At 47.8% G+C, this 23,602-nt stretch overlaps 15 non-coding genes across 15 annotated transcripts; all 15 read left to right on the top strand.

Moving 5' to 3' along the window:
* The first annotated feature begins 55 nt into the window (after positions 1-55).
* LOC126308033 (5S ribosomal RNA) lies at positions 56-174 on the top strand. The gene has a single exon (XR_007553965.1). It is a non-coding gene; the product is annotated as a 5S ribosomal RNA (ribosomal RNA).
* A 1,471-nt stretch (positions 175-1,645) lies between these two features.
* LOC126308032 (5S ribosomal RNA) lies at positions 1,646-1,764 on the top strand. Its single transcript, XR_007553964.1, has one exon. It is a non-coding gene; the product is annotated as a 5S ribosomal RNA (ribosomal RNA).
* A 1,471-nt stretch (positions 1,765-3,235) lies between these two features.
* Positions 3,236-3,354, top strand: LOC126307992 (5S ribosomal RNA). Its single transcript, XR_007553928.1, has one exon. It is a non-coding gene; the product is annotated as a 5S ribosomal RNA (ribosomal RNA).
* Positions 3,355-4,825: 1,471 nt separating this feature from the next.
* Positions 4,826-4,944, top strand: LOC126308031 (5S ribosomal RNA). The gene has a single exon (XR_007553963.1). It is a non-coding gene; the product is annotated as a 5S ribosomal RNA (ribosomal RNA).
* Positions 4,945-6,415: 1,471 nt separating this feature from the next.
* On the top strand, positions 6,416-6,534 carry LOC126308029 (5S ribosomal RNA). Its single transcript, XR_007553961.1, has one exon. It is a non-coding gene; the product is annotated as a 5S ribosomal RNA (ribosomal RNA).
* Positions 6,535-8,005: 1,471 nt separating this feature from the next.
* Positions 8,006-8,124, top strand: LOC126307816 (5S ribosomal RNA). The gene has a single exon (XR_007553791.1). It is a non-coding gene; the product is annotated as a 5S ribosomal RNA (ribosomal RNA).
* Positions 8,125-9,595: 1,471 nt separating this feature from the next.
* Positions 9,596-9,714, top strand: LOC126308028 (5S ribosomal RNA). The gene has a single exon (XR_007553960.1). It is a non-coding gene; the product is annotated as a 5S ribosomal RNA (ribosomal RNA).
* A 1,471-nt stretch (positions 9,715-11,185) lies between these two features.
* Positions 11,186-11,304, top strand: LOC126308026 (5S ribosomal RNA). The gene has a single exon (XR_007553959.1). It is a non-coding gene; the product is annotated as a 5S ribosomal RNA (ribosomal RNA).
* Positions 11,305-12,775: 1,471 nt separating this feature from the next.
* LOC126307840 (5S ribosomal RNA) lies at positions 12,776-12,894 on the top strand. The gene has a single exon (XR_007553812.1). It is a non-coding gene; the product is annotated as a 5S ribosomal RNA (ribosomal RNA).
* Positions 12,895-14,365: 1,471 nt separating this feature from the next.
* LOC126308025 (5S ribosomal RNA) lies at positions 14,366-14,484 on the top strand. The gene has a single exon (XR_007553958.1). It is a non-coding gene; the product is annotated as a 5S ribosomal RNA (ribosomal RNA).
* Positions 14,485-15,955: 1,471 nt separating this feature from the next.
* On the top strand, positions 15,956-16,074 carry LOC126307838 (5S ribosomal RNA). The gene has a single exon (XR_007553811.1). It is a non-coding gene; the product is annotated as a 5S ribosomal RNA (ribosomal RNA).
* Positions 16,075-17,545: 1,471 nt separating this feature from the next.
* Positions 17,546-17,664, top strand: LOC126308024 (5S ribosomal RNA). The gene has a single exon (XR_007553957.1). It is a non-coding gene; the product is annotated as a 5S ribosomal RNA (ribosomal RNA).
* A 1,471-nt stretch (positions 17,665-19,135) lies between these two features.
* LOC126308022 (5S ribosomal RNA) lies at positions 19,136-19,254 on the top strand. The gene has a single exon (XR_007553955.1). It is a non-coding gene; the product is annotated as a 5S ribosomal RNA (ribosomal RNA).
* A 1,471-nt stretch (positions 19,255-20,725) lies between these two features.
* Positions 20,726-20,844, top strand: LOC126307668 (5S ribosomal RNA). The gene has a single exon (XR_007553657.1). It is a non-coding gene; the product is annotated as a 5S ribosomal RNA (ribosomal RNA).
* A 1,471-nt stretch (positions 20,845-22,315) lies between these two features.
* Positions 22,316-22,434, top strand: LOC126307752 (5S ribosomal RNA). The gene has a single exon (XR_007553732.1). It is a non-coding gene; the product is annotated as a 5S ribosomal RNA (ribosomal RNA).
* Positions 22,435-23,602: the final 1,168 nt, after the last annotated feature.

Raw genomic sequence — 23,602 nt, 5'->3', positions numbered from 1 at the left:
TGTGTTGGGAGGAGAGGCGAAGCCTTCTTCTGCCGTGCGGCTACTGTATAAGGACGCCAACGGCCATACCATGTTGAATACACCGGTTCTCGTCCGATCACCGAAGTTAAGCAACATCGGGCCCGGTTAGTACTTGGATGGGTGACCGCCTGGGAACACCGGGTGCTGTTGGCTCCCTCTCTTCTTTTAAATTTTATGTCACTACACCTGCCAGCCCTCTTTTCATGAAGAACTCTCAGGTGCGACAAAGATGCTTCCACAAGCATTTTAAACTACTGTATTAAACGTAAGATGCGAAATTACAGTAATGAACTCAGTTTGAACAAGAATGCGCGGAGGAAGAGTGCTAGGATCTCGTTGAAAATAACGAAACACTGCGAATCGACAGATGTGCTCTTGAAACGCGTCAGAGAGTACTGTTTTGTAGGAGCGCTAAATTCCAAAAACTAACTACATTAAAGAAAGACCTGTTCCCGTCCGACCACCGAAGAAAAGCAACAACGTCAGTATTCGGATCGGCGACCGCCTGGGAACTCTGGCTGTCTTCATTTCTTGCTTTCTTGTCACTACTCCTGCCAGCCCTTTTTTCATGCTACCTTTCTCATGTGACAAAGATGCTTCCATACTGATTTTAAACTATCGTAAGATACGATATTAAGGAACTCAGTTTGAAAAGAGTGCGCCAAGTAAGACTTCCAAAGAGTCTCTGGAATAATAAAAACAGTATGAAGTGACAGAAATGTTGTGAAAAACGTCAGGGCATATTGTTTTGTAGCAGTGCACAAGGGCAAATTTGTAAACAAAAATTTATCTTTCGTCGCTACAAGAGATGTGTACTTTGCCAAAAAGCCTGTGTCTTGTGTGCATGTTTTCGCACCTTTCCACGGCACAGCGCAGCACAGAGCGGCACTGGTAGCTCCGAACGCCCGCACACGGCGCCTCGGACTCGCCGGTTCGGGCCGCGCCCATCTCGCAGATGCTTCTCGTACTTGTGCTGTCATATGGACCGCGACCCGAGCGGCAGCGAGCGGCAGTCGAGCAAAGTCGGGACAAGTCGGGACGGAAGGGGACAGCCGAGAATGAACCGTGCAAATTACGCAAATATCTGGAAGCGCGACGAGTGTCAGGCAGGTGAGAACGCTTCCCTCTGTCTTCATTTCTTGCTATCTTGTCACTACCCCTGCCAGCCCTTTTTTCATGCTACCTTTCTCATGTGACAAAGATGCTTCCATACTGATTTTAAACTATCGTAAGATACGATATTAAGGAACTCAGTTTGAAAAGAGTGCGCCAAGGAAGACTTCCAAAGAGTCTCTGGAAATAACAAAACAGTATGAAGTGACAGAAATGTTGTGAAATACGTCAGGGCATATTGTTTTGTAGCAGTGCACAACGGCAAATTTGTAAACAAAAATTTACCTTCCATCGCTACAAGAGATGGATACTTTGTCGAACAAACGAATGACAGGCGGTGCAACGAGCAGCTGTGTTGTGCGTCTGACCCACGTGGCGGCGCGCCGCACTGCGCGTCGCCTTCGAGGTGGAAGGACGTGCTTTGCGTCAAATGTGCCACCGAAAACGGCGATTGCGTGTGTTGGGAGGAGAGGCGAAGCCTTCTTCTGCCGTGCGGCTACTGTATAAGGACGCCAACGGCCATACCATGTTGAATACACCGGTTCTCGTCCGATCACCGAAGTTAAGCAACATCGGGCCCGGTTAGTACTTGGATGGGTGACCGCCTGGGAACACCGGGTGCTGTTGGCTCCCTCTCTTCTTTTAAATTTTATGTCACTACACCTGCCAGCCCTCTTTTCATGAAAAACTCTCAGGTGCGACAAAGATGCTTCCACAAGCATTTTAAACTACTGTATTAAACGTAAGATGCGAAATTACAGTAATGAACTCAGTTTGAACAAGAATGCGCGGAGGAAGAGTGCTAGGATCTCGTTGAAAATAACGAAACACTGCGAATCGACAGATGTGCTCTTGAAACGCGTCAGAGTGTACTGTTTTGTAGGAGCGCTAAATTCCAAAAACTAACTACATTAAAGAAAGACCTGTTCCCGTCCGACCACCGAAGAAAAGCAACAACGTCAGTATTCGGATCGGCGACCGCCTGGGAACTCTGGCTGTCTTCATTTCTTGCTTTCTTGTCACTACTCCTGCCAGCCCTTTTTTCATGCTACCTTTCTCATGTGACAAAGATGCTTCCATACTGATTTTAAACTATCGTAAGATACGATATTAAGGAACTCAGTTTGAAAAGAGTGCGCCAAGTAAGACTTCCAAAGAGTCTCTGGAATAATAAAAACAGTATGAAGTGACAGAAATGTTGTGAAAAACGTCAGGGCATATTGTTTTGTAGCAGTGCACAAGGGCAAATTTGTAAACAAAAATTTATCTTTCGTCGCTACAAGAGATGTGTACTTTGCCAAAAAGCCTGTGTCTTGTGTGCATGTTTTCGCACCTTTCCACGGCACAGCGCAGCACAGAGCGGCACTGGTAGCTCCGAACGCCCGCACACGGCGCCTCGGACTCGCCGGTTCGGGCCGCGCCCATCTCGCAGATGCTTCTCGTACTTGTGCTGTCATATGGACCGCGACCCGAGCGGCAGCGAGCGGCAGTCGAGCAAAGTCGGGACAAGTCGGGACGGAAGGGGACAGCCGAGAATGAACCGTGCAAATTACGCAAATATCTGGAAGCGCGACGAGTGTCAGGCAGGTGAGAACGCTTCCCTCTGTCTTCATTTCTTGCTATCTTGTCACTACCCCTGCCAGCCCTTTTTTCATGCTACCTTTCTCATGTGACAAAGATGCTTCCATACTGATTTTAAACTATCGTAAGATACGATATTAAGGAACTCAGTTTGAAAAGAGTGCGCCAAGGAAGACTTCCAAAGAGTCTCTGGAAATAACAAAACAGTATGAAGTGACAGAAATGTTGTGAAATACGTCAGGGCATATTGTTTTGTAGCAGTGCACAACGGCAAATTTGTAAACAAAAATTTACCTTCCATCGCTACAAGAGATGGATACTTTGTCGAACAAACGAATGACAGGCGGTGCAACGAGCAGCTGTGTTGTGCGTCTGACCCACGTGGCGGCGCGCCGCACTGCGCGTCGCCTTCGAGGTGGAAGGACGTGCTTTGCGTCAAATGTGCCACCGAAAACGGCGATTGCGTGTGTTGGGAGGAGAGGCGAAGCCTTCTTCTGCCGTGCGGCTACTGTATAAGGACGCCAACGGCCATACCATGTTGAATACACCGGTTCTCGTCCGATCACCGAAGTTAAGCAACATCGGGCCCGGTTAGTACTTGGATGGGTGACCACCTGGGAACACCGGGTGCTGTTGGCTCCCTCTCTTCTTTTAAATTTTATGTCACTACACCTGCCAGCCCTCTTTTCATGAAGAACTCTCAGGTGCGACAAAGATGCTTCCACAAGCATTTTAAACTACTGTATTAAACGTAAGATGCGAAATTACAGTAATGAACTCAGTTTGAACAAGAATGCGCGGAGGAAGAGTGCTAGGATCTCGTTGAAAATAACGAAACACTGCGAATCGACAGATGTGCTCTTGAAACGCGTCAGAGTGTACTGTTTTGTAGGAGCGCTAAATTCCAAAAACTAACTACATTAAAGAAAGACCTGTTCCCGTCCGACCACCGAAGAAAAGCAACAACGTCAGTATTCGGATCGGCGACCGCCTGGGAACTCTGGCTGTCTTCATTTCTTGCTTTCTTGTCACTACTCCTGCCAGCCCTTTTTTCATGCTACCTTTCTCATGTGACAAAGATGCTTCCATACTGATTTTAAACTATCGTAAGATACGATATTAAGGAACTCAGTTTGAAAAGAGTGCGCCAAGTAAGACTTCCAAAGAGTCTCTGGAATAATAAAAACAGTATGAAGTGACAGAAATGTTGTGAAAAACGTCAGGGCATATTGTTTTGTAGCAGTGCACAAGGGCAAATTTGTAAACAAAAATTTATCTTTCGTCGCTACAAGAGATGTGTACTTTGCCAAAAAGCCTGTGTCTTGTGTGCATGTTTTCGCACCTTTCCACGGCACAGCGCAGCACAGAGCGGCACTGGTAGCTCCGAACGCCCGCACACGGCGCCTCGGACTCGCCGGTTCGGGCCGCGCCCATCTCGCAGATGCTTCTCGTACTTGTGCTGTCATATGGACCGCGACCCGAGCGGCAGCGAGCGGCAGTCGAGCAAAGTCGGGACAAGTCGGGACGGAAGGGGACAGCCGAGAATGAACCGTGCAAATTACGCAAATATCTGGAAGCGCGACGAGTGTCAGGCAGGTGAGAACGCTTCCCTCTGTCTTCATTTCTTGCTATCTTGTCACTACCCCTGCCAGCCCTTTTTTCATGCTACCTTTCTCATGTGACAAAGATGCTTCCATACTGATTTTAAACTATCGTAAGATACGATATTAAGGAACTCAGTTTGAAAAGAGTGCGCCAAGGAAGACTTCCAAAGAGTCTCTGGAAATAACAAAACAGTATGAAGTGACAGAAATGTTGTGAAATACGTCAGGGCATATTGTTTTGTAGCAGTGCACAACGGCAAATTTGTAAACAAAAATTTACCTTCCATCGCTACAAGAGATGGATACTTTGTCGAACAAACGAATGACAGGCGGTGCAACGAGCAGCTGTGTTGTGCGTCTGACCCACGTGGCGGCGCGCCGCACTGCGCGTCGCCTTCGAGGTGGAAGGACGTGCTTTGCGTCAAATGTGCCACCGAAAACGGCGATTGCGTGTGTTGGGAGGAGAGGCGAAGCCTTCTTCTGCCGTGCGGCTACTGTATAAGGACGCCAACGGCCATACCATGTTGAATACACCGGTTCTCGTCCGATCACCGAAGTTAAGCAACATCGGGCCCGGTTAGTACTTGGATGGGTGACCGCCTGGGAACACCGGGTGCTGTTGGCTCCCTCTCTTCTTTTCAATTTTATGTCACTACACCTGCCAGCCCTCTTTTCATGAAAAACTCTCAGGTGCGACAAAGATGCTTCCACAAGCATTTTAAACTACTGTATTAAACGTAAGATGCGAAATTACAGTAATGAACTCAGTTTGAACAAGAATGCGCGGAGGAAGAGTGCTAGGATCTCGTTGAAAATAACGAAACACTGCGAATCGACAGATGTGCTCTTGAAACGCGTCAGAGAGTACTGTTTTGTAGGAGCGCTAAATTCCAAAAACTAACTACATTAAAGAAAGACCTGTTCCCGTCCGACCACCGAAGAAAAGCAACAACGTCAGTATTCGGATCGGCGACCGCCTGGGAACTCTGGCTGTCTTCATTTCTTGCTTTCTTGGCACTACTCCTGCCAGCCCTTTTTTCATGCTACCTTTCTCATGTGACAAAGATGCTTCCATACTGATTTTAAACTATCGTAAGATACGATATTAAGGAACTCAGTTTGAAAAGAGTGCGCCAAGTAAGACTTCCAAAGAGTCTCTGGAATAATAAAAACAGTATGAAGTGACAGAAATGTTGTGAAAAACGTCAGGGCATATTGTTTTGTAGCAGTGCACAAGGGCAAATTTGTAAACAAAAATTTACCTTTCGTCGCTACAAGAGATGTGTACTTTGCCGAAAAGCCTGTGTCTTGTGTGCATGTTTTCGCACCTTTCCACGGCACAGCGCAGCACAGAGCGGCACTGGTAGCTCCGAACGCCCGCACACGGCGCCTCGGACTCGCCGGTTCGGGCCGCGCCCATCTCGCAGATGCTTCTCGTACTTGTGCTGTCATATGGACCGCGACCCGAGCGGCAGCGAGCGGCAGTCGAGCAAAGTCGGGACAAGTCGGGACGGAAGGGGACAGCCGAGAATGAACCGTGCAAATTACGCAAATATCTGGAAGCGCGACGAGTGTCAGGCAGGTGAGAACGCTTCCCTCTGTCTTCATTTCTTGCTATCTTGTCACTACCCCTGCCAGCCCTTTTTTCATGCTACCTTTCTCATGTGACAAAGATGCTTCCATACTGATTTTAAACTATCGTAAGATACGATATTAAGGAACTCAGTTTGAAAAGAGTGCGCCAAGGAAGACTTCCAAAGAGTCTCTGGAAATAACAAAACAGTATGAAGTGACAGAAATGTTGTGAAATACGTCAGGGCATATTGTTTTGTAGCAGTGCACAACGGCAAATTTGTAAACAAAAATTTACCTTCCATCGCTACAAGAGATGGATACTTTGTCGAACAAACGAATGACAGGCGGTGCAACGAGCAGCTGTGTTGTGCGTCTGACCCACGTGGCGGCGCGCCGCACTGCGCGTCGCCTTCGAGGTGGAAGGACGTGCTTTGCGTCAAATGTGCCACCGAAAACGGCGATTGCGTGTGTTGGGAGGAGAGGCGAAGCCTTCTTCTGCCGTGCGGCTACTGTATAAGGACGCCAACGGCCATACCATGTTGAATACACCGGTTCTCGTCCGATCACCGAAGTTAAGCAACATCGGGCCCGGTTAGTACTTGGATGGGTGACCGCCTGGGAACACCGGGTGCTGTTGGCTCCCTCTCTTCTTTTAAATTTTATGTCACTACACCTGCCAGCCCTCTTTTCATGAAAAACTCTCAGGTGCGACAAAGATGCTTCCACAAGCATTTTAAACTACTGTATTAAACGTAAGATGCGAAATTACAGTAATGAACTCAGTTTGAACAAGAATGCGCGGAGGAAGAGTGCTAGGATCTCGTTGAAAATAACGAAACACTGCGAATCGACAGATGTGCTCTTGAAACGCGTCAGAGAGTACTGTTTTGTAGGAGCGCTAAATTCCAAAAACTAACTACATTAAAGAAAGACCTGTTCCCGTCCGACCACCGAAGAAAAGCAACAACGTCAGTATTCGGATCGGCGACCGCCTGGGAACTCTGGCTGTCTTCATTTCTTGCTTTCTTGGCACTACTCCTGCCAGCCCTTTTTTCATGCTACCTTTCTCATGTGACAAAGATGCTTCCATACTGATTTTAAACTATCGTAAGATACGATATTAAGGAACTCAGTTTGAAAAGAGTGCGCCAAGTAAGACTTCCAAAGAGTCTCTGGAATAATAAAAACAGTATGAAGTGACAGAAATGTTGTGAAAAACGTCAGGGCATATTGTTTTGTAGCAGTGCACAAGGGCAAATTTGTAAACAAAAATTTACCTTTCGTCGCTACAAGAGATGTGTACTTTGCCGAAAAGCCTGTGTCTTGTGTGCATGTTTTCGCACCTTTCCACGGCACAGCGCAGCACAGAGCGGCACTGGTAGCTCCGAACGCCCGCACACGGCGCCTCGGACTCGCCGGTTCGGGCCGCGCCCATCTCGCAGATGCTTCTCGTACTTGTGCTGTCATATGGACCGCGACCCGAGCGGCAGCGAGCGGCAGTCGAGCAAAGTCGGGACAAGTCGGGACGGAAGGGGACAGCCGAGAATGAACCGTGCAAATTACGCAAATATCTGGAAGCGCGACGAGTGTCAGGCAGGTGAGAACGCTTCCCTCTGTCTTCATTTCTTGCTATCTTGTCACTACCCCTGCCAGCCCTTTTTTCATGCTACCTTTCTCATGTGACAAAGATGCTTCCATACTGATTTTAAACTATCGTAAGATACGATATTAAGGAACTCAGTTTGAAAAGAGTGCGCCAAGGAAGACTTCCAAAGAGTCTCTGGAAATAACAAAACAGTATGAAGTGACAGAAATGTTGTGAAATACGTCAGGGCATATTGTTTTGTAGCAGTGCACAACGGCAAATTTGTAAACAAAAATTTACCTTCCATCGCTACAAGAGATGGATACTTTGTCGAACAAACGAATGACAGGCGGTGCAACGAGCAGCTGTGTTGTGCGTCTGACCCACGTGGCGGCGCGCCGCACTGCGCGTCGCCTTCGAGGTGGAAGGACGTGCTTTGCGTCAAATGTGCCACCGAAAACGGCGATTGCGTGTGTTGGGAGGAGAGGCGAAGCCTTCTTCTGCCGTGCGGCTACTGTATAAGGACGCCAACGCCCATACCATGTTGAATACACCGGTTCTCGTCCGATCACCGAAGTTAAGCAACATCGGGCCCGGTTAGTACTTGGATGGGTGACCTCCTGGGAACACCGGGTGCTGTTGGCTCCCTCTCTTCTTTTAAATTTTATGTCACTACACCTGCCAGCCCTCTTTTCATGAAAAACTCTCAGGTGCGACAAAGATGCTTCCACAAGCATTTTAAACTACTGTATTAAACGTAAGATGCGAAATTACAGTAATGAACTCAGTTTGAACAAGAATGCGCGGAGGAAGAGTGCTAGGATCTCGTTGAAAATAACGAAACACTGCGAATCGACAGATGTGCTCTTGAAACGCGTCAGAGAGTACTGTTTTGTAGGAGCGCTAAATTCCAAAAACTAACTACATTAAAGAAAGACCTGTTCCCGTCCGACCACCGAAGAAAAGCAACAACGTCAGTATTCGGATCGGCGACCGCCTGGGAACTCTGGCTGTCTTCATTTCTTGCTTTCTTGGCACTACTCCTGCCAGCCCTTTTTTCATGCTACCTTTCTCATGTGACAAAGATGCTTCCATACTGATTTTAAACTATCGTAAGATACGATATTAAGGAACTCAGTTTGAAAAGAGTGCGCCAAGTAAGACTTCCAAAGAGTCTCTGGAATAATAAAAACAGTATGAAGTGACAGAAATGTTGTGAAAAACGTCAGGGCATATTGTTTTGTAGCAGTGCACAAGGGCAAATTTGTAAACAAAAATTTACCTTTCGTCGCTACAAGAGATGTGTACTTTGCCGAAAAGCCTGTGTCTTGTGTGCATGTTTTCGCACCTTTCCACGGCACAGCGCAGCACAGAGCGGCACTGGTAGCTCCGAACGCCCGCACACGGCGCCTCGGACTCGCCGGTTCGGGCCGCGCCCATCTCGCAGATGCTTCTCGTACTTGTGCTGTCATATGGACCGCGACCCGAGCGGCAGCGAGCGGCAGTCGAGCAAAGTCGGGACAAGTCGGGACGGAAGGGGACAGCCGAGAATGAACCGTGCAAATTACGCAAATATCTGGAAGCGCGACGAGTGTCAGGCAGGTGAGAACGCTTCCCTCTGTCTTCATTTCTTGCTATCTTGTCACTACCCCTGCCAGCCCTTTTTTCATGCTACCTTTCTCATGTGACAAAGATGCTTCCATACTGATTTTAAACTATCGTAAGATACGATATTAAGGAACTCAGTTTGAAAAGAGTGCGCCAAGGAAGACTTCCAAAGAGTCTCTGGAAATAACAAAACAGTATGAAGTGACAGAAATGTTGTGAAATACGTCAGGGCATATTGTTTTGTAGCAGTGCACAACGGCAAATTTGTAAACAAAAATTTACCTTCCATCGCTACAAGAGATGGATACTTTGTCGAACAAACGAATGACAGGCGGTGCAACGAGCAGCTGTGTTGTGCGTCTGACCCACGTGGCGGCGCGCCGCACTGCGCGTCGCCTTCGAGGTGGAAGGACGTGCTTTGCGTCAAATGTGCCACCGAAAACGGCGATTGCGTGTGTTGGGAGGAGAGGCGAAGCCTTCTTCTGCCGTGCGGCTACTGTATAAGGACGCCAACGGCCATACCATGTTGAATACACCGGTTCTCGTCCGATCACCGAAGTTAAGCAACATCGGGCCCGGTTAGTACTTGGATGGGTGACCGCCTGGGAACACCGGGTGCTGTTGGCTCCCTCTCTTCTTTTAAATTTTATGTCACTACACCTGCCAGCCCTCTTTTCATGAAAAACTCTCAGGTGCGACAAAGATGCTTCCACAAGCATTTTAAACTACTGTATTAAACGTAAGATGCGAAATTACAGTAATGAACTCAGTTTGAACAAGAATGCGCGGAGGAAGAGTGCTAGGATCTCGTTGAAAATAACGAAACACTGCGAATCGACAGATGTGCTCTTGAAACGCGTCAGAGAGTACTGTTTTGTAGGAGCGCTAAATTCCAAAAACTAACTACATTAAAGAAAGACCTGTTCCCGTCCGACCACCGAAGAAAAGCAACAACGTCAGTATTCGGATCGGCGACCGCCTGGGAACTCTGGCTGTCTTCATTTCTTGCTTTCTTGGCACTACTCCTGCCAGCCCTTTTTTCATGCTACCTTTCTCATGTGACAAAGATGCTTCCATACTGATTTTAAACTATCGTAAGATACGATATTAAGGAACTCAGTTTGAAAAGAGTGCGCCAAGTAAGACTTCCAAAGAGTCTCTGGAATAATAAAAACAGTATGAAGTGACAGAAATGTTGTGAAAAACGTCAGGGCATATTGTTTTGTAGCAGTGCACAAGGGCAAATTTGTAAACAAAAATTTACCTTTCGTCGCTACAAGAGATGTGTACTTTGCCGAAAAGCCTGTGTCTTGTGTGCATGTTTTCGCACCTTTCCACGGCACAGCGCAGCACAGAGCGGCACTGGTAGCTCCGAACGCCCGCACACGGCGCCTCGGACTCGCCGGTTCGGGCCGCGCCCATCTCGCAGATGCTTCTCGTACTTGTGCTGTCATATGGACCGCGACCCGAGCGGCAGCGAGCGGCAGTCGAGCAAAGTCGGGACAAGTCGGGACGGAAGGGGACAGCCGAGAATGAACCGTGCAAATTACGCAAATATCTGGAAGCGCGACGAGTGTCAGGCAGGTGAGAACGCTTCCCTCTGTCTTCATTTCTTGCTATCTTGTCACTACCCCTGCCAGCCCTTTTTTCATGCTACCTTTCTCATGTGACAAAGATGCTTCCATACTGATTTTAAACTATCGTAAGATACGATATTAAGGAACTCAGTTTGAAAAGAGTGCGCCAAGGAAGACTTCCAAAGAGTCTCTGGAAATAACAAAACAGTATGAAGTGACAGAAATGTTGTGAAATACGTCAGGGCATATTGTTTTGTAGCAGTGCACAACGGCAAATTTGTAAACAAAAATTTACCTTCCATCGCTACAAGAGATGGATACTTTGTCGAACAAACGAATGACAGGCGGTGCAACGAGCAGCTGTGTTGTGCGTCTGACCCACGTGGCGGCGCGCCGCACTGCGCGTCGCCTTCGAGGTGGAAGGACGTGCTTTGCGTCAAATGTGCCACCGAAAACGGCGATTGCGTGTGTTGGGAGGAGAGGCGAAGCCTTCTTCTGCCGTGCGGCTACTGTATAAGGACGCCAACGGCCATACCATGTTGAATACACCGGTTCTCGTCCGATCACCGAAGTTAAGCAACATCGGGCCCGGTTAGTACTTGGATGGGTGACCGCCTGGGAACACCGGGTGCTGTTGGCTCCCTCTCTTCTTTTAAATTTTATGTCACTACACCTGCCAGCCCTCTTTTCATGAAAAACTCTCAGGTGCGACAAAGATGCTTCCACAAGCATTTTAAACTACTGTATTAAACGTAAGATGCGAAATTACAGTAATGAACTCAGTTTGAACAAGAATGCGCGGAGGAAGAGTGCTAGGATCTCGTTGAAAATAACGAAACACTGCGAATCGACAGATGTGCTCTTGAAACGCGTCAGAGAGTACTGTTTTGTAGGAGCGCTAAATTCCAAAAACTAACTACATTAAAGAAAGACCTGTTCCCGTCCGACCACCGAAGAAAAGCAACAACGTCAGTATTCGGATCGGCGACCGCCTGGGAACTCTGGCTGTCTTCATTTCTTGCTTTCTTGGCACTACTCCTGCCAGCCCTTTTTTCATGCTACCTTTCTCATGTGACAAAGATGCTTCCATACTGATTTTAAACTATCGTAAGATACGATATTAAGGAACTCAGTTTGAAAAGAGTGCGCCAAGTAAGACTTCCAAAGAGTCTCTGGAATAATAAAAACAGTATGAAGTGACAGAAATGTTGTGAAAAACGTCAGGGCATATTGTTTTGTAGCAGTGCACAAGGGCAAATTTGTAAACAAAAATTTACCTTTCGTCGCTACAAGAGATGTGTACTTTGCCGAAAAGCCTGTGTCTTGTGTGCATGTTTTCGCACCTTTCCACGGCACAGCGCAGCACAGAGCGGCACTGGTAGCTCCGAACGCCCGCACACGGCGCCTCGGACTCGCCGGTTCGGGCCGCGCCCATCTCGCAGATGCTTCTCGTACTTGTGCTGTCATATGGACCGCGACCCGAGCGGCAGCGAGCGGCAGTCGAGCAAAGTCGGGACAAGTCGGGACGGAAGGGGACAGCCGAGAATGAACCGTGCAAATTACGCAAATATCTGGAAGCGCGACGAGTGTCAGGCAGGTGAGAACGCTTCCCTCTGTCTTCATTTCTTGCTATCTTGTCACTACCCCTGCCAGCCCTTTTTTCATGCTACCTTTCTCATGTGACAAAGATGCTTCCATACTGATTTTAAACTATCGTAAGATACGATATTAAGGAACTCAGTTTGAAAAGAGTGCGCCAAGGAAGACTTCCAAAGAGTCTCTGGAAATAACAAAACAGTATGAAGTGACAGAAATGTTGTGAAATACGTCAGGGCATATTGTTTTGTAGCAGTGCACAACGGCAAATTTGTAAACAAAAATTTACCTTCCATCGCTACAAGAGATGGATACTTTGTCGAACAAACGAATGACAGGCGGTGCAACGAGCAGCTGTGTTGTGCGTCTGACCCACGTGGCGGCGCGCCGCACTGCGCGTCGCCTTCGAGGTGGAAGGACGTGCTTTGCGTCAAATGTGCCACCGAAAACGGCGATTGCGTGTGTTGGGAGGAGAGGCGAAGCCTTCTTCTGCCGTGCGGCTACTGTATAAGGACGCCAACGCCCATACCATGTTGAATACACCGGTTCTCGTCCGATCACCGAAGTTAAGCAACATCGGGCCCGGTTAGTACTTGGATGGGTGACCGCCTGGGAACACCGGGTGCTGTTGGCTCCCTCTCTTCTTTTAAATTTTATGTCACTACACCTGCCAGCCCTCTTTTCATGAAAAACTCTCAGGTGCGACAAAGATGCTTCCACAAGCATTTTAAACTACTGTATTAAACGTAAGATGCGAAATTACAGTAATGAACTCAGTTTGAACAAGAATGCGCGGAGGAAGAGTGCTAGGATCTCGTTGAAAATAACGAAACACTGCGAATCGACAGATGTGCTCTTGAAACGCGTCAGAGAGTACTGTTTTGTAGGAGCGCTAAATTCCAAAAACTAACTACATTAAAGAAAGACCTGTTCCCGTCCGACCACCGAAGAAAAGCAACAACGTCAGTATTCGGATCGGCGACCGCCTGGGAACTCTGGCTGTCTTCATTTCTTGCTTTCTTGGCACTACTCCTGCCAGCCCTTTTTTCATGCTACCTTTCTCATGTGACAAAGATGCTTCCATACTGATTTTAAACTATCGTAAGATACGATATTAAGGAACTCAGTTTGAAAAGAGTGCGCCAAGTAAGACTTCCAAAGAGTCTCTGGAATAATAAAAACAGTATGAAGTGACAGAAATGTTGTGAAAAACGTCAGGGCATATTGTTTTGTAGCAGTGCACAAGGGCAAATTTGTAAACAAAAATTTACCTTTCGTCGCTACAAGAGATGTGTACTTTGCCGAAAAGCCTGTGTCTTGTGTGCATGTTTTCGCACCTTTCCACGGCACAGCGCAGCACAGAGCGGCACTGGTAGCTCCGAACGCCCGCACACGGCGCCTCGGACTCGCCGGTTCGGGCCGCGCCCATCTCGCAGATGCTTCTCGTACTTGTGCTGTCATATGGACCGCGACCCGAGCGGCAGCGAGCGGCAGTCGAGCAAAGTCGGGACAAGTCGGGACGGAAGGGGACAGCCGAGAATGAACCGTGCAAATTACGCAAATATCTGGAAGCGCGACGAGTGTCAGGCAGGTGAGAACGCTTCCCTCTGTCTTCATTTCTTGCTATCTTGTCACTACCCCTGCCAGCCCTTTTTTCATGCTACCTTTCTCATGTGACAAAGATGCTTCCATACTGATTTTAAACTATCGTAAGATACGATATTAAGGAACTCAGTTTGAAAAGAGTGCGCCAAGGAAGACTTCCAAAGAGTCTCTGGAAATAACAAAACAGTATGAAGTGACAGAAATGTTGTGAAATACGTCAGGGCATATTGTTTTGTAGCAGTGCACAACGGCAAATTTGTAAACAAAAATTTACCTTCCATCGCTACAAGAGATGGATACTTTGTCGAACAAACGAATGACAGGCGGTGCAACGAGCAGCTGTGTTGTGCGTCTGACCCACGTGGCGGCGCGCCGCACTGCGCGTCGCCTTCGAGGTGGAAGGACGTGCTTTGCGTCAAATGTGCCACCGAAAACGGCGATTGCGTGTGTTGGGAGGAGAGGCGAAGCCTTCTTCTGCCGTGCGGCTACTGTATAAGGACGCCAACGGCCATACCATGTTGAATACACCGGTTCTCGTCCGATCACCGAAGTTAAGCAACATCGGGCCCGGTTAGTACTTGGATGGGTGACCGCCTGGGAACACCGGGTGCTGTTGGCTCCCTCTCTTCTTTTAAATTTTATGTCACTACACCTGCCAGCCCTCTTTTCATGAAAAACTCTCAGGTGCGACAAAGATGCTTCCACAAGCATTTTAAACTACTGTATTAAACGTAAGATGCGAAATTACAGTAATGAACTCAGTTTGAACAAGAATGCGCGGAGGAAGAGTGCTAGGATCTCGTTGAAAATAACGAAACACTGCGAATCGACAGATGTGCTCTTGAAACGCGTCAGAGAGTACTGTTTTGTAGGAGCGCTAAATTCCAAAAACTAACTACATTAAAGAAAGACCTGTTCCCGTCCGACCACCGAAGAAAAGCAACAACGTCAGTATTCGGATCGGCGACCGCCTGGGAACTCTGGCTGTCTTCATTTCTTGCTTTCTTGGCACTACTCCTGCCAGCCCTTTTTTCATGCTACCTTTCTCATGTGACAAAGATGCTTCCATACTGATTTTAAACTATCGTAAGATACGATATTAAGGAACTCAGTTTGAAAAGAGTGCGCCAAGTAAGACTTCCAAAGAGTCTCTGGAATAATAAAAACAGTATGAAGTGACAGAAATGTTGTGAAAAACGTCAGGGCATATTGTTTTGTAGCAGTGCACATGGGCAAATTTGTAAACAAAAATTTACCTTTCGTCGCTACAAGAGATGTGTACTTTGCCGAAAAGCCTGTGTCTTGTGTGCATGTTTTCGCACCTTTCCACGGCACAGCGCAGCACAGAGCGGCACTGGTAGCTCCGAACGCCCGCACACGGCGCCTCGGACTCGCCGGTTCGGGCCGCGCCCATCTCGCAGATGCTTCTCGTACTTGTGCTGTCATATGGACCGCGACCCGAGCGGCAGCGAGCGGCAGTCGAGCAAAGTCGGGACAAGTCGGGACGGAAGGGGACAGCCGAGAATGAACCGTGCAAATTACGCAAATATCTGGAAGCGCGACGAGTGTCAGGCAGGTGAGAACGCTTCCCTCTGTCTTCATTTCTTGCTATCTTGTCACTACCCCTGCCAGCCCTTTTTTCATGCTACCTTTCTCATGTGACAAAGATGCTTCCATACTGATTTTAAACTATCGTAAGATACGATATTAAGGAACTCAGTTTGAAAAGAGTGCGCCAAGGAAGACTTCCAAAGAGTCTCTGGAAATAACAAAACAGTATGAAGTGACAGAAATGTTGTGAAATACGTCAGGGCATATTGTTTTGTAGCAGTGCACAACGGCAAATTTGTAAACAAAAATTTACCTTCCATCGCTACAAGAGATGGATACTTTGTCGAACAAACGAATGACAGGCGGTGCAACGAGCAGCTGTGTTGTGCGTCTGACCCACGTGGCGGCGCGCCGCACTGCGCGTCGCCTTCGAGGTGGAAGGACGTGCTTTGCGTCAAATGTGCCACCGAAAACGGCGATTGCGTGTGTTGGGAGGAGAGGCGAAGCCTTCTTCTGCCGTGCGGCTACTGTATAAGGACGCCAACGCCCATACCATGTTGAATACACCGGTTCTCGTCCGATCACCGAAGTTAAGCAACATCGGGCCCGGTTAGTACTTGGATGGGTGACCGCCTGGGAACACCGGGTGCTGTTGGCTCCCTCTCTTCTTTTAAATTTTATGTCACTACACCTGCCAGCCCTCTTTTCATGAAAAACTCTCAGGTGCGACAAAGATGCTTCCACAAGCATTTTAAACTACTGTATTAAACGTAAGATGCGAAATTACAGTAATGAACTCAGTTTGAACAAGAATGCGCGGAGGAAGAGTGCTAGGATCTCGTTGAAAATAACGAAACACTGCGAATCGACAGATGTGCTCTTGAAACGCGTCAGAGAGTACTGTTTTGTAGGAGCGCTAAATTCCAAAAACTAACTACATTAAAGAAAGACCTGTTCCCGTCCGACCACCGAAGAAAAGCAACAACGTCAGTATTCGGATCGGCGACCGCCTGGGAACTCTGGCTGTCTTCATTTCTTGCTTTCTTGGCACTACTCCTGCCAGCCCTTTTTTCATGCTACCTTTCTCATGTGACAAAGATGCTTCCATACTGATTTTAAACTATCGTAAGATACGATATTAAGGAACTCAGTTTGAAAAGAGTGCGCCAAGTAAGACTTCCAAAGAGTCTCTGGAATAATAAAAACAGTATGAAGTGACAGAAATGTTGTGAAAAACGTCAGGGCATATTGTTTTGTAGCAGTGCACAAGGGCAAATTTGTAAACAAAAATTTATCTTTCGTCGCTACAAGAGATGTGTACTTTGCCAAAAAGCCTGTGTCTTGTGTGCATGTTTTCGCACCTTTCCACGGCACAGCGCAGCACAGAGCGGCACTGGTAGCTCCGAACGCCCGCACACGGCGCCTCGGACTCGCCGGTTCGGGCCGCGCCCATCTCGCAGATGCTTCTCGTACTTGTGCTGTCATATGGACCGCGACCCGAGCGGCAGCGAGCGGCAGTCGAGCAAAGTCGGGACAAGTCGGGACGGAAGGGGACAGCCGAGAATGAACCGTGCAAATTACGCAAATATCTGGAAGCGCGACGAGTGTCAGGCAGGTGAGAACGCTTCCCTCTGTCTTCATTTCTTGCTATCTTGTCACTACCCCTGCCAGCCCTTTTTTCATGCTACCTTTCTCATGTGACAAAGATGCTTCCATACTGATTTTAAACTATCGTAAGATACGATATTAAGGAACTCAGTTTGAAAAGAGTGCGCCAAGGAAGACTTCCAAAGAGTCTCTGGAAATAACAAAACAGTATGAAGTGACAGAAATGTTGTGAAATACGTCAGGGCATATTGTTTTGTAGCAGTGCACAACGGCAAATTTGTAAACAAAAATTTACCTTCCATCGCTACAAGAGATGGATACTTTGTCGAACAAACGAATGACAGGCGGTGCAACGAGCAGCTGTGTTGTGCGTCTGACCCACGTGGCGGCGCGCCGCACTGCGCGTCGCCTTCGAGGTGGAAGGACGTGCTTTGCGTCAAATGTGCCACCGAAAACGGCGATTGCGTGTGTTGGGAGGAGAGGCGAAGCCTTCTTCTGCCGTGCGGCTACTGTATAAGGACGCCAACGGCCATACCATGTTGAATACACCGGTTCTCGTCCGATCACCGAAGTTAAGCAACATCGGGCCCGGTTAGTACTTGGATGGGTGACCGCCTGGGAACACCGGGTGCTGTTGGCTCCCTCTCTTCTTTTAAATTTTATGTCACTACACCTGCCAGCCCTCTTTTCATGAAAAACTCTCAGGTGCGACAAAGATGCTTCCACAAGCATTTTAAACTACTGTATTAAACGTAAGATGCGAAATTACAGTAATGAACTCAGTTTGAACAAGAATGCGCGGAGGAAGAGTGCTAGGATCTCGTTGAAAATAACGAAACACTGCGAATCGACAGATGTGCTCTTGAAACGCGTCAGAGTGTACTGTTTTGTAGGAGCGCTAAATTCCAAAAACTAACTACATTAAAGAAAGACCTGTTCCCGTCCGACCACCGAAGAAAAGCAACAACGTCAGTATTCGGATCGGCGACCGCCTGGGAACTCTGGCTGTCTTCATTTCTTGCTTTCTTGTCACTACTCCTGCCAGCCCTTTTTTCATGCTACCTTTCTCATGTGACAAAGATGCTTCCATACTGATTTTAAACTATCGTAAGATACGATATTAAGGAACTCAGTTTGAAAAGAGTGCGCCAAGTAAGACTTCCAAAGAGTCTCTGGAATAATAAAAACAGTATGAAGTGACAGAAATGTTGTGAAAAACGTCAGGGCATATTGTTTTGTAGCAGTGCACAAGGGCAAATTTGTAAACAAAAATTTACCTTTCGTCGCTACAAGAGATGTGTACTTTGCCGAAAAGCCTGTGTCTTGTGTGCATGTTTTCGCACCTTTCCACGGCACAGCGCAGCACAGAGCGGCACTGGTAGCTCCGAACGCCCGCACACGGCGCCTCGGACTCGCCGGTTCGGGCCGCGCCCATCTCGCAGATGCTTCTCGTACTTGTGCTGTCATATGGACCGCGACCCGAGCGGCAGCGAGCGGCAGTCGAGCAAAGTCGGGACAAGTCGGGACGGAAGGGGACAGCCGAGAATGAACCGTGCAAATTACGCAAATATCTGGAAGCGCGACGAGTGTCAGGCAGGTGAGAACGCTTCCCTCTGTCTTCATTTCTTGCTATCTTGTCACTACCCCTGCCAGCCCTTTTTTCATGCTACCTTTCTCATGTGACAAAGATGCTTCCATACTGATTTTAAACTATCGTAAGATACGATATTAAGGAACTCAGTTTGAAAAGAGTGCGCCAAGGAAGACTTCCAAAGAGTCTCTGGAAATAACAAAACAGTATGAAGTGACAGAAATGTTGTGAAATACGTCAGGGCATATTGTTTTGTAGCAGTGCACAACGGCAAATTTGTAAACAAAAATTTACCTTCCATCGCTACAAGAGATGGATACTTTGTCGAACAAACGAATGACAGGCGGTGCAACGAGCAGCTGTGTTGTGCGTCTGACCCACGTGGCGGCGCGCCGCACTGCGCGTCGCCTTCGAGGTGGAAGGACGTGCTTTGCGTCAAATGTGCCACCGAAAACGGCGATTGCGTGTGTTGGGAGGAGAGGCGAAGCCTTCTTCTGCCGTGCGGCTACTGTATAAGGACGCCAACGGCCATACCATGTTGAATACACCGGTTCTCGTCCGATCACCGAAGTTAAGCAACATCGGGCCCGGTTAGTACTTGGATGGGTGACCGCCTGGGAACACCGGGTGCTGTTGGCTCCCTCTCTTCTTTTAAATTTTATGTCACTGCACCTGCCAGCCCTCTTTTCATGAAAAACTCTCAGGTGCGACAAAGATGCTTCCACAAGCATTTTAAACTACTGTATTAAACGTAAGATGCGAAATTACAGTAATGAACTCAGTTTGAACAAGAATGCGCGGAGGAAGAGTGCTAGGATCTCGTTGAAAATAACGAAACACTGCGAATCGACAGATGTGCTCTTGAAACGCGTCAGAGAGTACTGTTTTGTAGGAGCGCTAAATTCCAAAAACTAACTACATTAAAGAAAGACCTGTTCCCGTCCGACCACCGAAGAAAAGCAACAACGTCAGTATTCGGATCGGCGACCGCCTGGGAACTCTGGCTGTCTTCATTTCTTGCTTTCTTGTCACTACTCCTGCCAGCCCTTTTTTCATGCTACCTTTCTCATGTGACAAAGATGCTTCCATACTGATTTTAAACTATCGTAAGATACGATATTAAGGAACTCAGTTTGAAACGAGTGCGCCAAGTAAGACTTCCAAAGAGTCTCTGGAATAATAAAAACAGTATGAAGTGACAGAAATGTTGTGAAAAACGTCAGGGCATATTGTTTTGTAGCAGTGCACAAGGGCAAATTTGTAAACAAAAATTTACCTTTCGTCGCTACAAGAGATGTGTACTTTGCCGAAAAGCCTGTGTCTTGTGTGCATGTTTTCGCACCTTTCCACGGCACAGCGCAGCACAGAGCGGCACTGGTAGCTCCGAACGCCCGCACACGGCGCCTCGGACTCGCCGGTTCGGGCCGCGCCCATCTCGCAGATGCTTCTCGTACTTGTGCTGTCATATGGACCGCGACCCGAGCGGCAGCGAGCGGCAGTCGAGCAAAGTCGGGACAAGTCGGGACGGAAGGGGACAGCCGAGAATGAACCGTGCAAATTACGCAAATATCTGGAAGCGCGACGAGTGTCAGGCAGGTGAGAACGCTTCCCTCTGTCTTCATTTCTTGCTATCTTGTCACTACCCCTGCCAGCCCTTTTTTCATGCTACCTTTCTCATGTGACAAAGATGCTTCCATACTGATTTTAAACTATCGTAAGATACGATATTAAGGAACTCAGTTTGAAAAGAGTGCGCCAAGGAAGACTTCCAAAGAGTCTCTGGAAATAACAAAACAGTATGAAGTGACAGAAATGTTGTGAAATACGTCAGGGCATATTGTTTTGTAGCAGTGCACAACGGCAAATTTGTAAACAAAAATTTACCTTCCATCGCTACAAGAGATGGATACTTTGTCGAACAAACGAATGACAGGCGGTGCAACGAGCAGCTGTGTTGTGCGTCTGACCCACGTGGCGGCACGCCGCACTGCGCGTCGCCTTCGAGGTGGAAGGACGTGCTTTGCGTCAAATGTGCCACCGAAAACGGCGATTGCGTGTGTTGGGAGGAGAGGCGAAGCCTTCTTCTGCCGTGCGGCTACTGTATAAGGACGCCAACGGCCATACCATGTTGAATACACCGGTTCTCGTCCGATCACCGAAGTTAAGCAACATCGGGCCCGGTTAGTACTTGGATGGGTGACCACCTGGGAACACCTGGTGCTGTTGGCTCCCTCTCTTCTTTTAAATTTTATGTCACTACACCTGCCAGCCCTCTTTTCATGAAAAACTCTCAGGTGCGACAAAGATGCTTCCACAAGCATTTTAAACTACTGTATTAAACGTAAGATGCGAAATTACAGTAATGAACTCAGTTTGAACAAGAATGCGCGGAGGAAGAGTGCTAGGATCTCGTTGAAAATAACGAAACACTGCGAATCGACAGATGTGCTCTTGAAACGCGTCAGAGAGTACTGTTTTGTAGGAGCGCTAAATTCCAAAAACTAACTACATTAAAGAAAGACCTGTTCCCGTCCGACCACCGAAGAAAAGCAACAACGTCAGTATTCGGATCGGCGACCGCCTGGGAACTCTGGCTGTCTTCATTTCTTGCTTTCTTGTCACTACTCCTGCCAGCCCTTTTTTCATGCTACCTTTCTCATGTGACAAAGATGCTTCCATACTGATTTTAAACTATCGTAAGATACGATATTAAGGAACTCAGTTTGAAACGAGTGCGCCAAGTAAGACTTCCAAAGAGTCTCTGGAATAATAAAAACAGTATGAAGTGACAGAAATGTTGTGAAAAACGTCAGGGCATATTGTTTTGTAGCAGTGCACAAGGGCAAATTTGTAAACAAAAATTTACCTTTCGTCGCTACAAGAGATGTGTACTTTGCCGAAAAGCCTGTGTCTTGTGTGCATGTTTTCGCACCTTTCCACGGCACAGCGCAGCACAGAGCGGCACTGGTAGCTCCGAACGCCCGCACACGGCGCCTCGGACTCGCCGGTTCGGGCCGCGCCCATCTCGCAGATGCTTCTCGTACTTGTGCTGTCATATGGACCGCGACCCGAGCGGCAGCGAGCGGCAGTCGAGCAAAGTCGGGACAAGTCGGGACGGAAGGGGACAGCCGAGAATGAACCGTGCAAATTACGCAAATATCTGGAAGCGCGACGAGTGTCAGGCAGGTGAGAACGCTTCCCTCTGTCTTCATTTCTTGCTATCTTGTCACTACCCCTGCCAGCCCTTTTTTCATGCTACCTTTCTCATGTGACAAAGATGCTTCCATACTGATTTTAAACTATCGTAAGATACGATATTAAGGAACTCAGTTTGAAAAGAGTGCGCCAAGGAAGACTTCCAAAGAGTCTCTGGAAATAACAAAACAGTATGAAGTGACAGAAATGTTGTGAAATACGTCAGGGCATATTGTTTTGTAGCAGTGCACAACGGCAAATTTGTAAACAAAAATTTACCTTCCATCGCTACAAGAGATGGATACTTTGTCGAACAAACGAATGACAGGCGGTGCAACGAGCAGCTGTGTTGTGCGTCTGACCCACGTGGCGGCACGCCGCACTGCGCGTCGCCTTCGAGGTGGAAGGACGTGCTTTGCGTCAAATGTGCCACCGAAAACGGCGATTGCGTGTGTTGGGAGGAGAGGCGAAGCCTTCTTCTGCCGTGCGGCTACTGTATAAGGACGCCAACGGCCATACCATGTTGAATACACCGGTTCTCGTCCGATCACCAAAGTTAAGCAACATCGGGCCCGGTTAGTACTTGGATGGGTGACCGCCTGGGAACACCGGGTGCTGTTGGCTCCCTCTCTTCTTTTAAATTTTATGTCACTACACCTGCCAGCCCTCTTTTCATGAAAAACTCTCAGGTGCGACAAAGATGCTTCCACAAGCATTTTAAACTACTGTATTAAACGTAAGATGCGAAATTACAGTAATGAACTCAGTTTGAACAAGAATGCGCGGAGGAAGAGTGCTAGGATCTCGTTGAAAATAACGAAACACTGCGAATCGACAGATGTGCTCTTGAAACGCGTCAGAGAGTACTGTTTTGTAGGAGCGCTAAATTCCAAAAACTAACTACATTAAAGAAAGACCTGTTCCCGTCCGACCACCGAAGAAAAGCAACAACGTCAGTATTCGGATCGGCGACCGCCTGGGAACTCTGGCTGTCTTCATTTCTTGCTTTCTTGTCACTACTCCTGCCAGCCCTTTTTTCATGCTACCTTTCTCATGTGACAAAGATGCTTCCATACTGATTTTAAACTATCGTAAGATACGATATTAAGGAACTCAGTTTGAAAAGAGTGCGCCAAGTAAGACTTCCAAAGAGTCTCTGGAATAATAAAAACAGTATGAAGTGACAGAAATGTTGTGAAAAACGTCAGGGCATATTGTTTTGTAGCAGTGCACAAGGGCAAATTTGTAAACAAAAATTTACCTTTCGTCGCTGCAAGAGATGTATACTTTGCCGAAAAGCCTGTGTCTTGTGTGCATGTTTTCGCACCTTTCCACGGCACAGCGCAGCACAGAGCGGCACTGGTAGCTCCGAACGCCCGCACACGGCGCCTCGGACTCGCCGGTTCGGGCCGCGCCCATCTCGCAGATGCTTCTCGTACTTGTGCTGTCATATGGACCGCGACCCGAGCGGCAGCGAGCGGCAGTCGAGCAAAGTCGGGACAAGTCGGGACGGAAGGGGACAGCCGAGAATGAACCGTGCAAATTACGCAAATATCTGGAAGCGCGACGAGTGTCAGGCAGGTGAGAACGCTTCCCTCTGTCTTCATTTCTTGCTATCTTGTCACTACCCCTGCCAGCCCTTTTTTCATGCTACCTTTCTCATGTGACAAAGATGCTTCCATACTGATTTTAAACTATCGTAAGATACGATATTAAGGAACTCAGTTTGAAAAGAGTGCGCCAAGGAAGACTTCCAAAGAGTCTCTGGAAATAACAAAACAGTATGAAGTGA

The sequence above is a fragment of the Schistocerca gregaria genome, unplaced genomic scaffold (genome assembly GCF_023897955.1).
Source record: "Schistocerca gregaria isolate iqSchGreg1 unplaced genomic scaffold, iqSchGreg1.2 ptg000355l, whole genome shotgun sequence".
NCBI classification, from domain to species: Eukaryota; Metazoa; Arthropoda; class Insecta; order Orthoptera; family Acrididae; genus Schistocerca; species Schistocerca gregaria.
The sequence above is the reverse complement of the archived record's forward strand: the minus strand, read 5'-3'. Positions and strand labels throughout refer to the sequence as shown.